Here is a 16,025-nt window from a genome sequence, read left to right on the forward strand (position 1 = left end):
TGCCAGCAAGGATACCAATCATTTTAGAAGCAAAGCTGATGGACTCTAGAAAGTCAGACTTGACTCTGGTGTCAAGCACCACAAACAAAACATAGCAGCCATTGAAGCTTTATATTTGCTGGCACTCAGAATCGCCAGAGCTATGAAACTTCACATCATTGCTGAGGATTTACTGTTGCCAGCGGCCAAAGACATTGTTCAAGTTATGAGTGGAGACAAATTTGTTACAAAATAATTGAAATGTACTTATCTAACGAATTTGTTACAAAATTGAGTGTAATTTTCTTATCTAATGACACTGTCCGCAGAAGAATAAATGACATGTCTGCTGATATTCCTGATCAGGTAATTCAAGATATTAAACCTGCTCCACTTCCAATATTTAGCATTCAGCTTGATGCATCTACAAACGTTGCAAACTGTTCACAATTACTGGTTTACGAGAGGTATATTAATGATGGCGACTTTAAAGATGAGTCTCTTTTTTTAATCATTTTATTAGGGTCTCATACAACTTTTATCACAATCCATACATACATCAATTGTGTAAAGCACATTTGTACATTCATTCCCCTCATCATTCTCAAAACATTTGCTCTCCACTTAGGCCCCTTATATCAGGTCCTCATTTTTTCCCCTCTCCCCACTGCCCACTTCCTCATGAGCCCTTGATAAATTATACATTATTATTTGTCATATCTTGCCCTGCCCGACGTCTCCCTTCACCCACTTTTCTGTTGTCCATCCCCCAGGGAAGAGGTCACATGTAGACCCTTGTAATTGATTCCCTCTTTCTAACCCACTCTTCTTCTACCCTCCCAGTATCGTCACTCACACCCTGGTACTGAAGGGATCATCTGCCCTGGATTCCCTGTGTTTCCAGTTCCTATCTGTACCAGTGTACATCCTCTGGTCTAGCAAGACTTACAAGACAGGATTCAGATCATGATAGTTGGGGGGGGGGAGAGGGAAAGCATTTAGGAACTAGAGGAAAGTTGTTTTTTTCATCGTTGCTACATCGCACCTTGCCTGGCTCATCTCCTCCCCTAGACCCCTCAGCAAGGGGCTATCCAGTGGCTGACAAATGGGTTTAGGGTCTCCATTCTGCACTCCCCCTCTCATTCACCATCGTAAAAATTTTTTGTTCTGATGTTGCCTTATACTTAATCCCTTCAACACCTCATGATCTCACAGGCTGGTGTGCTTCTTCCATGTGGGCTTTGTTGCTTCTGAGCTAGATGGCCACTTGTTTACCGTCAAGCCTTTAAGATCCCAGACACTATCTCTTTGGATAGCCAGGCACCATCAGCTTTCTTCACCACATTTGCTTATGCACCCGCTTTGTCTTCAGCGTTCACGTTGGGGTAGGCTGGTGTGCTTCTCCCTGTGGGCTTTGTTGTTTCTTAGCTAGATGGCCACCTGATTGTCTTCAATCCTTTAAGACCCCTGATGCTATATCTTTTGATAGCCGGGCACCATCAGCTTTGTTCGCAACTTTTGCTTATGCACCCACTTTGTCCTCAGTGATCTAGTCAGGACAGGCCGGTGTGCTTCTTATATGTGGATTTTGTTGTCTCTCAGCTAAATGGTTGCTTGTTTATTTTCAGGTCTTTAAGATTTCAGGTGCTATGTCTTTTAGTAGTGGGCACTATCAGCTTTCTTCACCACATTTGCTTGTGCACCCATTGTCTTCAGCAGCTTCAGGTGCCATATCTTTTGGTAGCCGGGCACCATCAGCTTTCTTCACCACATTTGCCTGTGCACTCATTGCCATCAGCCATCGTGCCAGGCAGGTGAGCATCTCAGACTGCCGAATTGTTAGAACAAAGTGTTCTTGTGTTGAAGGAGTACTTGAGCAGGGGCCCACTGTCCATCTGTTTCCTTAATACTAAACCTATAAATATATGTACATAGATCTATTTCCCCCCTCATCATATATAAATATATTTACATCTTTATATGCCCAGACGCTATACCTTTTGATAGCCAGGCACCATCAGCTTTCTTCGCCACATTTGCTTATGCACGCATTTGTCTTCAGCAATCATATCATGGAGGTGTGCACACAATGAAATGACTTTTCTTCTTTGATGCCTGATAACTGATTCCTCAGCACCTCGTGATCACACAGGCTGGTTTGTTCTTCCATGTGGGTTTTGTTGCTTCTGAGCTAGATGGCCGCTTGTTTACCCTCAAGCTTTTCAGACCCCAGACGCTATATATTTTGATACCTGGGCACCATCAGCTTTCTTCACCACATTTGCTTATGCACCCGCTTTGTCTTCAGCGGTTGTGTCAGGAAGGTGAGCATCATAGAATGTCAATTTAATAGAAGAAAGTATTCTTGCATTGAGGGAGTACTTGAGTGGAGGCCCAAAGTCCCTCTGCTACCTTAATACTAAACCTATAAATATAGGCACATAGATCTATTTACCCATCCTCGTATATAAATATATTTGCATATGTACATGTCTTCACATAGACCTCTATAAATGCCATTTGCCTCCCAACTCTTTCCTTTATTTCCCTTGACTTTCTTCCTGTCCCACTATCATGCTCAATCCCCACCGGGGTTTCAGCAATTCCTCTTGGTTACATTACCCTTGATCATGCCCTACCAGGCTCCCACACCCACCTCACAACCAATTTAGATCACTTGTTGTTCCCTTGTCCCAGGGTTCGGCAACACCTCTTCCTTTGCCCCCACTTCCCCCTATCCCATTTTTCCCAGAACTGTCGATCCCGTTGTTTTCTCCTCCAGATTTTTCATCCAGCCTATCTTATTTAGACAGACCTGCGAAGATAATAACATGCACAAAAACAACACAGAGCAAAACCAAGCAATAATATACAATAAACCAACAACAACAAGAAACCAGTGACAAAGAACATAACAAAACACAAGAAAGAAAAGCTTGTAGTTAGTTCAAGGACCATTTGTTGACCTTTAGGAGTGTTTTCCGGTCCAGTCTGTTGGGGCACCATGCCCTGGCCACAAAGTCCACCTTCAGCATTCCCTGGGAACCTTACCGCTCCATTCCCTTGCTGTTCCACTGCACTCCTCCAGTGCTTTGCCTCTGTGTGGCAGGATCAGATCTGGCAAAATTTCCTCACTGTGTCTCCGGTGCTGTCCCCCGCAGAGCCATCGGTCAGTGAGGGGCATGTTGCCCTCTCTGTGGACTGGCTGCTCTAATTGGGGTCATCGTCCTCAAGGCCTGGTGGGCCAGGATGTGCTCCACTCTCTCCTCCTCCATCTTTAGCTGCTCCAGTGTGCTCTGATCAGATATGTCCCTCTCCCGCAGCTGCAAGTTCAATGCCGTCCTTTGAAATAAATTCTTCTGCGGGGAGGGGCAGGCGTCCACTTAGTATTTGGGACTAGGACCAGCCCCCCAGACCTCTCCACTGGTTCCCTACTGTATGCCAGAATGTTGCGTTCACACCTTGGAGCACTGTGTTGATATCTGGTCCCTCTTTCCCTGTGGAGATATAAATAATACCCTCCCCTTTAGAGAATTAGCACCCCATGTCCCTGCTACCTATTTCTTGCTTATTTTCATCATCATTTTTTCCTTCCTCCACCTCCTCCCCAGTTGTCTACCATGTGCATCCCTGCCATACTACATGGTCCTCACCCCAAGAATGTTTGTATACAGTAGCTTTTACCCTATGTCCCTTTTGCGTTTTTTTAATGCTTACCTCAGCGGACACATGTTGTACTTGTCCTTTTGTGCCTGACTTACTTCGCTTAGCAGGATTTCCTCCAGTTCTTCCCATGCAGCGATGTGCTTCATACGTTCATCACTGCTTTTTAGCGATGCATAGTACTCCATTGTATGTATATACCACAGTTTTTTAATCCAACCGTCAATTGATGGAAATTTGGGTTGCTTCCAACTCCTTGCAATTGTGAACTGTGCCCAGTGCAGCAATGAAAATTGGAGAACAGATGTCTGGCCTTGGTTTGTTTCTTGCCTCTTCTGGGTATATGCCCAGTAAGGGGATGGCTGAGTCTTATGGTAACTCAATTTCCACCTGTTTTAGATATCACCAGATCTATTTCCATAGTGGTCGTACATACTTACAAGTCCACCATCAGTGGATGAGAGTTCCTGTCTCCCCACAGCCCATCCAACACTTTTGCTTTCTGATTTTTTTAATTGGGCTACTTTTGAGGGTGTTAGGTGGTACCTCATTGTTGTTTTAATTTGCATTTCTTTAATGGCTAAAGATTGGGAACATTTTCTCCTATGTTTGTTGGCCATTCAGATTTCTGCCCCTGTGAAACTTCTGTTCAAGTCCTTTCCCCACCTCTCAAGTGGGCAATTAGTTTTTTTTCTTTCTGAAAGCTAGCAGAGTACTGTAGATTTTAGTAATAAAGCCAGTGTCTGATATGTCATTGCTAAAGATGTTTTCCCAGTCTGTGGACTCTCTTATTACTCTCTTGATGAATTATTTCGATACACAGGTGTTTTATCTTCCGTATATCCCATTTTTCAATTTGTGCCTCGTCTGTGTTTGTGTCCTTCCCTATTTCTGATAGCCTATGTATTCCCTGTGTCAAAGTTCTCAAGTTGGTCCCAATTCCCTCATTGATGGCCCTAATAGTTTGGGGTTTAACTTCAAGGTGTGCGGTCCACCTTGAGTTTATTCTTGTGCATGGAGTGAGATAAGGGTCTTGCTTCATTTTTCTGCAGGTAAATATCCATTTTATTCAGCACCACTTGTTAAAGAGAGCATCTGCTTCCCATTTGATATTTTTGGTGCCCTTATCAAAGATCAGTTGTCTGTATGCTGATGATTTTATTTCTGGATTCTCATTTCTTTTCCATTGGTCTGAGTATCTCTGATTGTACCAATACCATACGGTATTGACAACTGTGGCTGTATAGTGTGTGCTAAAGTCAGGTAAAGAAAGCCCTCCCACTGTGTCCTTCTTCTTGAGGCATTCTCTGCTAAATCTGGGCTTCTTCTCTCTCCACATGAAGTTGGTAATCAGTTTTTACATTTCTTTGAAGAAAGTTGAGGGTAATTGTATTGGGATTGCATTTAAAATTATATAGTGCCTTAGGCAGAACTGACATCTTGACTATATTGAGTCTTCCAATCCATGATCATGAGATATTCTTCCATTCTTCTTGGTTTCTTGTAATAGTGTTCTGTAGTTTCCCCCATATAGATCTTTTGTTCTTTTACTCAAGTATGTCCCTAGATATTTCAATTTGTATTTGGCTATTGTGAAGGGCACCACCTTTTGGATCTCCTCTTTTGTGGTCTTATCTGATGTGTTTAACAGTCTGTTGGACTTCAGTTTGTTGATCTTGTATCCTGCTACTCTGCCAAACTCCTACATTCCTTCCAATACTCCCCTTGTTGAGCTTTTGGGATTTTCCATACATAAAATCACATCATCTGCAAATAACGATAGTTTCACCTCTTCCTTCACCAGAAGAATACCTCTGATGTCTTTTCTTTGCCTTATGCTGTTAGCTAAAACCTCCAGCACGATATTAAATAAGAGTGTGGACAAGGAGCATCCTTGTCTGGTCCCCTTTTTCAGTGAGATTGTGTTAGTCTTTTCTCCACTGACTAGCACATTAGCTGTTGTTTTTTTATATGTAGCTTTTATTGTCTTGAGGAATTTTTCTTCCATTCCTATCTTCTCAAGTGTCTTAAACAGGAATTGGTGTTGGATGTAGTAGAATGCTTTTTCTGCATCTATCGATATTATCATGTGGTTCTTATAGTTTTTCATGTCAATGTGATGAATAATACTAATGATCTATTGTATGTTGAACCATCCCTGCAACCCTGGTATGAATTCCACTTGGTCGTGGTGAATTATTTGTTTTATATACTTTTGTATTCTGTTGGCTACTATTTTGTTAAGGATTTTTGCATCAGTGTTCATTAGGGATACTGGTCTGTAGTTCTCAATTCTTGTTGGATCCTTGCCCGGTTTCGTATCAGAGTTATACTAGCTTCATAGAAAGAGTTAGGGAGTTTGCCATCTTTTCTATGTTCTGGAAGAGTTTGTGTAGGATTGGTGTTAGTTCTTCCCTAAATGCTTGGTAGAATTCTCCAGTGAAGCCATCTAGTCCAGGGGATTTTTTTGTTGGTAATCCCTTGATAACCTGTCTATTTCTTCTATTGCTATGGGTCTATTGGGATTCTTGACATCCATCAAGGATAGTCTTGGCAGGGATTGTTTTTCCAAGAATTTGTCCATGTCTTCCAAATTGTTGAATTCATTTGAGTACAATCCTTCCTAGTACTTTGTAATTATCCTTTTGATTTTATTGGGGTCTGTTGTAATGTCCCCTCTTTCATCCCATATTCTTACTATTAAAATTTGTTCCCTCCTTTCTTTGGTTAGGTTTGCCAGTGATCTTTCAATTCTGTTTATCTTTTCCAACTTTTAGCAGCAATAATATTTTTCCATAATTTTCTTATTTTCCCTCTCCTGATTCTCAGCCCTGATATTTATCATTTCTTTTCTTTTGCTATTAGTAGGATTGTCCTACTGACTCTGCTCTAGTTGTTTTAAATTTTGTGCCAGCATATCAGTCATGAGTCTCTCTTCCTTTCTCAGGTGTGCATGTATTGCTATGAAACTTCCTCTGATAACTGCCTTTGGTGTGTCCCATCAGTTTTGGTACTTCGTGTGCTCATTCTCATTGGTTTCTAGAAATTTCCTAATTTCATCGCTGATCTGTGCCAATATGCATTCCTTTTGCCGTAGAGATTTTTTTCCCCTCAAATAGCTTTCTCTTGGTTTGTTTGTGTTCCTTTTGTTAAATTCCAGCCTTATGGCAGAGTGGTCAGAGAGAGGTCTGTATGATATCAATATTCTTAAATTTATGTCGATTCACCTTATGCCCCAGCATGTGGTCTATCTTCAAATATGTGCCATGTGGACTTGAGAAGAATGTGAATTTTTTTGTATTTCAATGAAAATCTCTGTAAATATCTAACAGGTCAAATTGTCTAAGTTTAGTGTTTAGATTTCTCGTCTCCTTATTGAGTTTCTTTTCCTGTGATCGATTTTTCTCAGAGAGTGGTGTATTGAAGACACCCACTATAATTGTTGAAGCTGTGATTTCTGTTTTCATTTTTTGGAGTGTTTGGTTGACTTATTCAGCGGGTCTCTCATTCAGGGAATATGTTTACAATGTTTAATGGTTCTTTGTCTATCATTCCCTTGAGCATTATATAGTATCCCTCCTTATCTTTTTATGGTTTGCACTTTGAGGTCAATTTTATTTGAGATTAGGATTCCAACCCCTTCTTTTTTTGAATTGTTGTTTGCTTGATATACCTTTCTCCAGCCTTTGAGTCTCAGTCTATTTTTGTCTGCAGCCTTTAGATGTGTCTCCTGTAGGCAGCAGATTGATGGGATGGGTTTTCTAAGCCAGTTTGCTAGTCTCAGTCTTTTAATGCCTGCGTTCAAGCAATTGATATTCAGGGTTATTATCTCCATCTGCAGACTCTGTGATGTCATCTTATGCCTTTTGTATTGGGTGTTTTCCTACTTTCCTTTTTCTTTAGTGTGTTGTGCATGTGTGTGTGCATGTATCATTCTTGACTTCTTTCCATCCTTAAGCCAATGCTATCTTGGGGTCTGTTTTCTCTTTGTTGCTCTCTGGGAGGTTGTTCTATGTGGCAGTCTCTTACTTATGCTTGGTGAGTGTTACAAAGATATTTTGTAAGGCTGGGTCTCTTCTAATGTAGTCTTTGAGTTTTTCCTTGTCTTGGAAGACTCTTACTTTTCCATCTATCTTGATCGATAATTTGGCTGGGTAGAGTATTCTTGAGCTTGCATTGTTTTCCTTCATTATTTGGACTATGTTACTCCACTCTCTCCTCTTCTTCATAGTTTCTGCTGATAGATCTGAGCCTATTCTTATTTGGGAACCTTAATATGTGAGTGCTTGCTTTTCCCTAGCTGCTCTCATGATTTTCTCCTTTTCCTCAAAGTTGGATAGTTTAATTATTATCTGCCTTGGTGACTTCTTGGGATTCAGTCGAGCTGGTGTTCTATCAGCTTCCTGAATGATTGCCTGGTTTTCATTCATTAAACTTGGGAAGTTTTCTTCCAAGAATTCTCTCACTATTGTTGCAGATGACTTCTTTGTTGTGTCTTCCTCCTGTAAGCCAATAATTCTAATACTGTTCTGCTTCATAGCATCAGACATAACTCAAGTTTTCTTCAGCTTCTCTGATGATCTTATTAGATTTTCGTTTGCATTTGTTAAAGTCTGCCTGGCTGTCCTCCAAGGCACTGATGAGGTTCTCTGCTTCCTCCAGTTGATTTTCAAGGTCCGTGTATCTGCTATTGGGTTTTATTATCTCCTCGCTAAGCTCCTGTACTTCCCTTTGGTGTATGTGCTTTATCTTCTCTATCTTTTCATCCCTTTTCTGTACAGTTTCCCTCATATCCTGTATGACTCTGAGCAGCATTCTGAAATTTTCTTTCTGTGACAGCTCAATGTCTGCTTCTTCTATGCATGTTGTTATGTTTGGGACATCTTCTGCCATTGCCTTTTGTTTTTCCTGTTTTTTAGTTGAAGCCGTTGGGACTGATGACTGTGTTACGTTGTTTTAGAGGAGCCAGGTGCCATTTTCCAGGGAGTTGAAGATCACTGGCTCTCTCTGGAAGACTTGTAGGAATGCTTCTTAGAACTGCCCACAGCTAATTTCACTATGGAATTATCACTTTATCGTCCTGTGGCTTCCCTCTAGAGGAGTGCTCCAGAAAGCTGTTGGGTTGCCTGTTTTTGGTGTTACAGAGGTTGGGCAGAGGTTCCTGAAGCAGCTTGAAATGTTGACCAGTGTTGGCCAAGCTGCCTTAGGGCCCCAGGCACACAGGCAGAAATTCCCCGGTAAGAAGTTGGGCAGAGTCTCCCTGGTGGAGGTCAGCAGGGCTTTCCCCAGCTTTGGGCTATCTATACAGAATGAAGCTCACCTAGCTGGGTGTGACGCAGGCAGAAATGCCCTAGGCTGAGGGGAGTGGTCTGGAGGTCAGCAGTAGAGTGTGAGAGAACAGGAAAGAGACAAAGAGGAGAAAAAAATTAAAAAGTAAGCCTGCTGCACCTGTGTGGGAATATAGTGAAAAGAGGGAAATAAAATCAACAATGTAGTTGAGTCCTGACCCACCCCCCACCCCCCACCGTGGAGCAAAGGGTCCAGTTCCTACCCTGAGGCAGATGGTGGCAAACTGTGACTGTATCGACCATGCCCCACCCCCCACCCCGGGCTCCAGCAGAGACAGTGGCGGGCCACGGTCAAGCCCCCCGCCCCCACCACCACGCCTCCACTGAGGTAAGCCAAAAGCCCCCAGCCCCTCAAAACCCCGTGGGTCTGTGCCTGCTTATCTTTATGATGCTCCTCCTGCGTTTCAGCAGCATTAAATTTCCCTCTAAGCAACTCTCCTGGGCTGAATTCTGTGGAATCTCTCTGGTATGTGTCACCATCTTCCGTCACCATCTCCTCGGAAGTCCCTCCAGAAGTAGACTTATTATGGAAGTTGATCTTCATAGTGCTCTTCCAAAGACTGCCCAGAGAATTTCTGATCTGGTGAGAAAGATGCTATCTCAACCTTCAAACTAATGTTGGCTTTGTACACATACTGTCACAAACTGTAGCAATGTAGTTTGCTGTTGTTATATTAAGATTGTTACCCATGCTACACAGTGCTTCAAGAAAAAATGTTATTTATTTGTAATTAGAAATAAATATTTCACAATATACAATTGCATATTGTTTTTATGGTTAATCACTCTGCTTTAATTATGTTCAATTTGTAACAATGAAAATACATCCTGCCTGTCAGATGCTTACATTACAATTCATAACAGTAGAAAAATTACAGTTATGAAGTAGCAATAATTTTATGGTTAAAGGATCGTGGCAATAATTTTATGTATTAAAGGATCGTGGCATTAGGAAGGTTGAAAACCACTGTTCTGTCGAATCACTGAGTCAGAATCAACTCAATACCTATGAGTGAGCGCTATAGTCTTTAACTCCCAGCAAATGACTGGGTCGAATTGTGTCCATGTGTGGTACTTGTGGCCCCACCAAGGCGACTTGGGATGTTTTCAATGTAAATAAGGACCATGAAACTTGTGGGATTTGAGACTATGCAAATAAGGTATGTGAAATCCTAACAGGGATTAGTCAGATTTGCCATCTACCTCAGTAAGCTTAAAATCAGTCACCCCATAGGTGGGAAAGGAGGATCTCACTGCCATCAAGAAAAGATAGCCAGGAGTGGCATATGGGAAACTGAGAACTAGGGAGAGAGTGTACGCAGACAAATTCTCTACACTCATAATTTAGTCTGGGAGGCCGAGACTCCAGTGGAGGAAGGCCTTCACGCTCGTGAGTTGGAGATGAATCCCAGTCACGTTCTCCCGACTATAAGTTATTCCCCATAATGTCCCCCCATATAATGACAATTTTAAGATGCTGCTTGCACGTGGTTGCTATCTGCCTGAAGATTGTCTGCCATCAAGAGTGATCAGACCACCCCACCCTAAGTGGGGCCCACTCCCTTCTGATAAGGACCATAGCTTGCTCCCCTGGAGAAAAGCTCAGGGACACCTAAGGTCAAACCAGCTCAGAGATGACCAAGGTTAAGCCACCATCTTACCTCTAGAACACGCCCATTTTATTTACATATGAACCTTCCTGTTACGTGTATACCCCTAGCACATCCCTTCCTGTTACATGTTTGCCTCTTACACATCCTCTTCCTAACACGTATGTATAGGATGTGGTTTGCATGCCCAAGATTATATAAGCCTGTAAGAAAATATATTCTCTCTCTCTCAATCTTGCCATCAGAACTGGCAAAACCTTGCATGCCTTGTCTGATGTTTCTCTAATTTATACTTCAATTACACAACTGCCCCCTTAGGACCCATTTGGTTGTGGAAGCTGGTCCCCAGAATGGAACCTGTCCTTTGGAGCTGAGACTCCTGCACTGCACTTCCTTGATCTAGAATACAAGGAGCTATGACAGCAGAGATATTGAGAAATCACAACCAAGAAACAGTAGTAGCAAAAGTAGCAGAACCAAGAGACTGGTACTGACAAAGTAGTGGGTTTTCTGGCCCATGGAGTAGAAAGCTAAGTGAGTTCTAACAGGAAGCTTGCTATTTCTTTCAGAGTGAGATGCTTCTGAACACTTGTCCAAAGGAGATGGGTAAATAGATCTGTAGAGCTAAAGCTGAACACTTTCAGGCCTTGGTTAAGTGCAGCAGTGTGGTGTGTCTGGGCACTTAATAAGCAGAACTAAAAGAGTTTTGTAATACTTGCCAAGCAAAGCACAGGCCAAACCAAGGAACCAAGCATGAGAAAGAACTGCCGATGAGCATGGCTAAAAAGAGGCTGTCGTGATCAATGAACTGTACTCTGCGTTGCTACAGCTCCTGAATTGTAGCCTGTACTCTCCTTAACAAGTCCCATAATTGTAAGTACTCTCTGTGAATTCTGTGTAGCCATGGCAACAAATTATTTTTCACAGTATCCACGTAGCGGGATGGATGGTGTCAGGACTGGTAAAAAGGTTGAAGGTTGGAGGCATGTCGGACACCTACCTCTAGGAGTCAGCCTTTGGTGGCTGACGACTTTGATTCTCTCTCCTCCCACTAAAGTTAGAAAAGGTTAGCCTCCTCCTACACCAAGCTAATTTTATAAGATCTTCTGGGGAGATGTTTGTTCATGGCTTTGGCAAATTTCCTAATTGGGTTGCTTAGCATTTTGTTGTTGAGTTATTAAAGTATTTCTATGTATTTTAGAGATTACAACATGGATATTTCTATACACATGTCATATAATTCCAGAAGATGTTTTGTTGTTTTGTATTGACTTCTTTTTTCCAAACAATTTTAGTAGCAATTTCCTTTCCTACCATCTCTCATTCCACAGAGAGTTAGCTGAGTGAAAAGAACTCGTTTCAACGTGTGTCTCTCTGAGAACTTAAAGCCAGAGTTAAAAGAGCTTTGTAACACTTGCCCAGGAAAGGCACAAGCCTTGAACCAAGGGCAAGAGAGAGAACTACCAATAGGTATGGCTAAGAAGAGGCTGTGCTCTGAGATGTTTCTGATCCTGAATTGTAGCCTGTCATCGGTCATTTTCCAAACAAAAAAAACTCCATAATAGTGAGTATTATCTGTGAATTCTTTTTCATTCTGAGAGGTACTAATTTAACACACTTTAAGTGTCTTGGAGTAAGTACATTTATGTATGCAAACAGTAATAGAAAATGGAGAGATTATAAAGAAGCAGATCTATGGCCTTCTTTCAGGAATCTCATTTAACAGAACTAGAAGTGGTGGGAGTGGCGACACCAGGAGGGAAGGGGGTGTAGAAAGGGAGAACCTATCTTGGAGATCTATGTGTAACCTCCTCTCTGGGAGATGAGCAATGGGGAGGCGGGTGAGGGGAGATGCCGGGGAGTGTAAGATAAGATATAATAATTATTTATAAACTATCAAGGGACCAGGGTGGGATTGGGGAGGGAGGGGATGGGGGGGAAAAAAGGGAAACCGAGCTGATTCCAGGAACCCAAGTGGAAGGTGAATTATGAGAGTGACGAGTGCAACGAATGTATAGGGTGCTTTGCTCAATTGATGTATGTACAGATTGTGATAAGGGCCTTATGAGCCCCAATAAAAAGATTTTTTTTTAAATAAAAAATAAAATAAAATGAGAAAAAAAATGTAGGGGTGGAGTCTAGTCTGTCAATTGGGTCACAAGGTCACACCCACCAGGAGGATCCTGGGAACTTCCTCTGGTCCTCCCTGAAGGTGGGAGGTACTTTTGCTCTGCATCACATTCAATTGACAAGTCACATGGAGCCAAGCTGATGACAGCATCCCTGGACATGCATCCACCACCACTGGATCCACCAGACTTTCCATCCACCAGCCTGTGGTTTTCCTGCATTGGCAGCATAGCAAGTGGCTACATGAGTCTAAAGAGAAATTTATGGACTAGTATTGGAGTATTGGACATATTGGCTCATATTGGACTTATGGATTTGATCTGGACTGGATTGGAATGTTTTCTCAAGACACAATTACTCTTTGATATAAAGCTCTCTTACACACACACACACACACACACACACAAAAAAAAGAACTAGAAAAATGTTCTTAGATCAATACACCCTGATTCCACAAGAGTGTTTAGCACTATCTTTTCTTAGGGCTATAATTAACAAGTTACCATTAAAGGCTAATGAATGATGGCGAAATAGAGCGCAAATTTAGCCAATTCGTTGGGAATATTTTCCAGCTCCCAACAACCACCTGGGATTCATTTCAATTCTCTGATTCTGTGTTTCAAATCAACCATGCAAAGACACTATTTGCTGTCAGCAAGTCCCTTGATTTATTTAATCCTTCCCCAAAATACGTCTTGAAATTCTCACAATTTAACCCCTTTTACCATGACGGCATGCCCTCCGAAATGACTAACTCACTCCTCAGCGTCGTCCGGTGTTTGTCGTGAGCTCTGCGACTGTGCTGGTGGCCTGGAAAAGTGAGGCCACGCTGCCATAAAACGGTGACTGTTCTATCTCCTCAGTAAATTACCAATATTTTTAAACGTACTTGTAATCTCCACTAACATCCAAGCATACTGCAAGCACATAGAATATAAGGAGACTCGATATGTTTCCCTTTTTTAGGAAGGTCGTTACAAATACACACTGAAACATTTATTGTCACATGTGTTGTTTTTTAGATAAGACACTGTGAGATTATACGCATGGTATGGATTTAATTGTGTCCAAAAAAATGTGTGTTAGAAATCTGATTCTCTATGCCCATTTATTATCTCATTTGGGAATGGATTTTTGGTTTGTTTTATTTTGTTCATGAGGCAGAATTAATGCCAGATATATTTTGAGGCAACCTCTTTTGAGCTGTAAAAGAGATTAAACATGCAAATGTGTCAGAAAATATGCAGGGACATAGATGCCAGGTCACATATAGATGGCCCAGGAGCAGAAACTGAAAAAGGAAGAGGGGTGGGGGGAAGCTTTTCCTCCAAACCAAGAAAGGAAAAGCTTTCTCCCAACGGCGGCATCCTGAAGTCAAACCTCCCACCTCCTGAGCGACGAGAGAATAAACGTGTTTGCTGCGTTTCTGTTACAGCAGCACTAGACTAGGAAGATCCTGGGTTCAAATGGGACAAAGAGGATAACAGCTCTGGCCAAAAAATAGATTGGGACAATCATCTACAATATAAGCTCATGTTTTGTTTGTTTGTAGTGTGTGAATTAGTCAGCTGATGGATAATAATTCACCAAGGCTTGCAAAGAAAAAACAAAGGAAAGGTACAATTGTTTATCTTCCCCAAAATAGTGGTGAGAATTCATTATAATTCCTAATTTTTAAAAAAGCATAAGAGGGAGGAGGGAGAAGAGTTATTTATGTGCTGAAAATAATTCTTAAAGTTTATAACTCATATTCTAATCCCATCCTTTCTCTCTTTCTGGGTCTGCTCAGCAATGCAGGAATCTGAACTCACCATCAGGTGCAAATTTTTAGTAAAGCTTTCTAGTTGGAGGTTATTGTAGATTCATATGCAATTGCAGGAAATAATACAGAGGGATCCCATAGACCCTTTACCCAGTGTCCCCCATTGGTAATGTCATGTAAATTACAATTTGAAGTCACAACCAGGACATTGACACTGATACAGTCAAAACACAGAACTTCTTCAACACCCCAGGATCCCTCTTGTTACTTATCCACTGCCCTTCCACCCCCACAACTCCTGGACTCCCCTAGCCTTTTCTCTTTTTCTGTAAGTTTGCCCTTTCCAGAATGTTATATGAATGGTATTGCATGGGGTGCAACCTTTCAGGATAAGATTTTTCCGTTCAACATTATTCTCAGGATATTCACTCAAGTGCATCTCATCATCAATAAAATTCCCTTGTAATTGCTAAGTGGCATTCCACGGTATGGCCCTAACAGACAGTCCACGTTAATATTTACTGAATGGTCAACAGTTTATCACTCTTCTGAGTACTCTCCAGATTTAAACTATTCATTTTGAGCAAACCTTCTATAGGCATTCATGCACAGGCTTCTGTGTGAACTTAAACTTTTATTTCTCTAGTAGAGGCATCCAAGGTTACAATGGTTGAGTTGGATGGTAGTTGCTAAAGAGCCCTGAACATGTTGTAGGGTCAGTGGCCCACTGCTAACTGCAGGATCAGCTGTTCGAACCCACAAGCAGCAACAAGAGAAAAGGTGAGGCCAGCTGCTTTCGTAAAGATTTATAGCCCTTGAAACCCCATAGGTTGCTATGAGTCAGAATCCATTCAGTGGCAGCGGGTGGAAAAGTGGCTGCTGGAGTAAAAGGGACTCTTAGCACATTCATCTACTAACTGAACATTGGAAGTGCACATCCACCCAAAAGTGCCTCAGAAGAAAACCCTGTCTACTTGAAACACATCGGGCATTGAAAATCCTAAGGAGCACAATTCTGCTCGGACACACAACAGGTGGGCACGAATTGGAGTGGACTCCAGGCCAACATTAACAATAACTGAGGGTTTGCATTTTTGCTTTGTTTTGTTTTTAAAGGAACTTCCACACTGCAAAAATGCTTGTGCCATTTTATTTCCCACCAGCAGTGAACAGGGGCTCCCGTTTCTCTCCATCCTCACCAACATTTGGTGTTGTCACAATTGATCATTTAGCCAAAGCCAAGAATAGGTAACAAAACAAAAAAGAATGGGTAAAACAGGTTTTTAATTAAATACATCTTGTTATTTTAGCATCACCTGGAGACGTTTAAAAATATTTTTAGTGTCAACTCCCTTTGGTTTGAATTCCACAACTTAAAAGCAGTGCACTTCAAACAAAGTAGTTAACATCTCTGAACTTAAGTTTCCTTGTATGAAAAACCTACGCCTCCAAGGGATGAACTCCAAGAGAGGGAAGCTGCATGTAACACAGTAGCACTTGACCCGTGCTTAATAAATCCTCATTCCTTTCCTC

This window comes from Tenrec ecaudatus, chromosome 8 (genome assembly GCF_050624435.1).
Source record: "Tenrec ecaudatus isolate mTenEca1 chromosome 8, mTenEca1.hap1, whole genome shotgun sequence".
Lineage (NCBI taxonomy): Eukaryota > Metazoa > Chordata > Mammalia > Afrosoricida > Tenrecidae > Tenrec > Tenrec ecaudatus.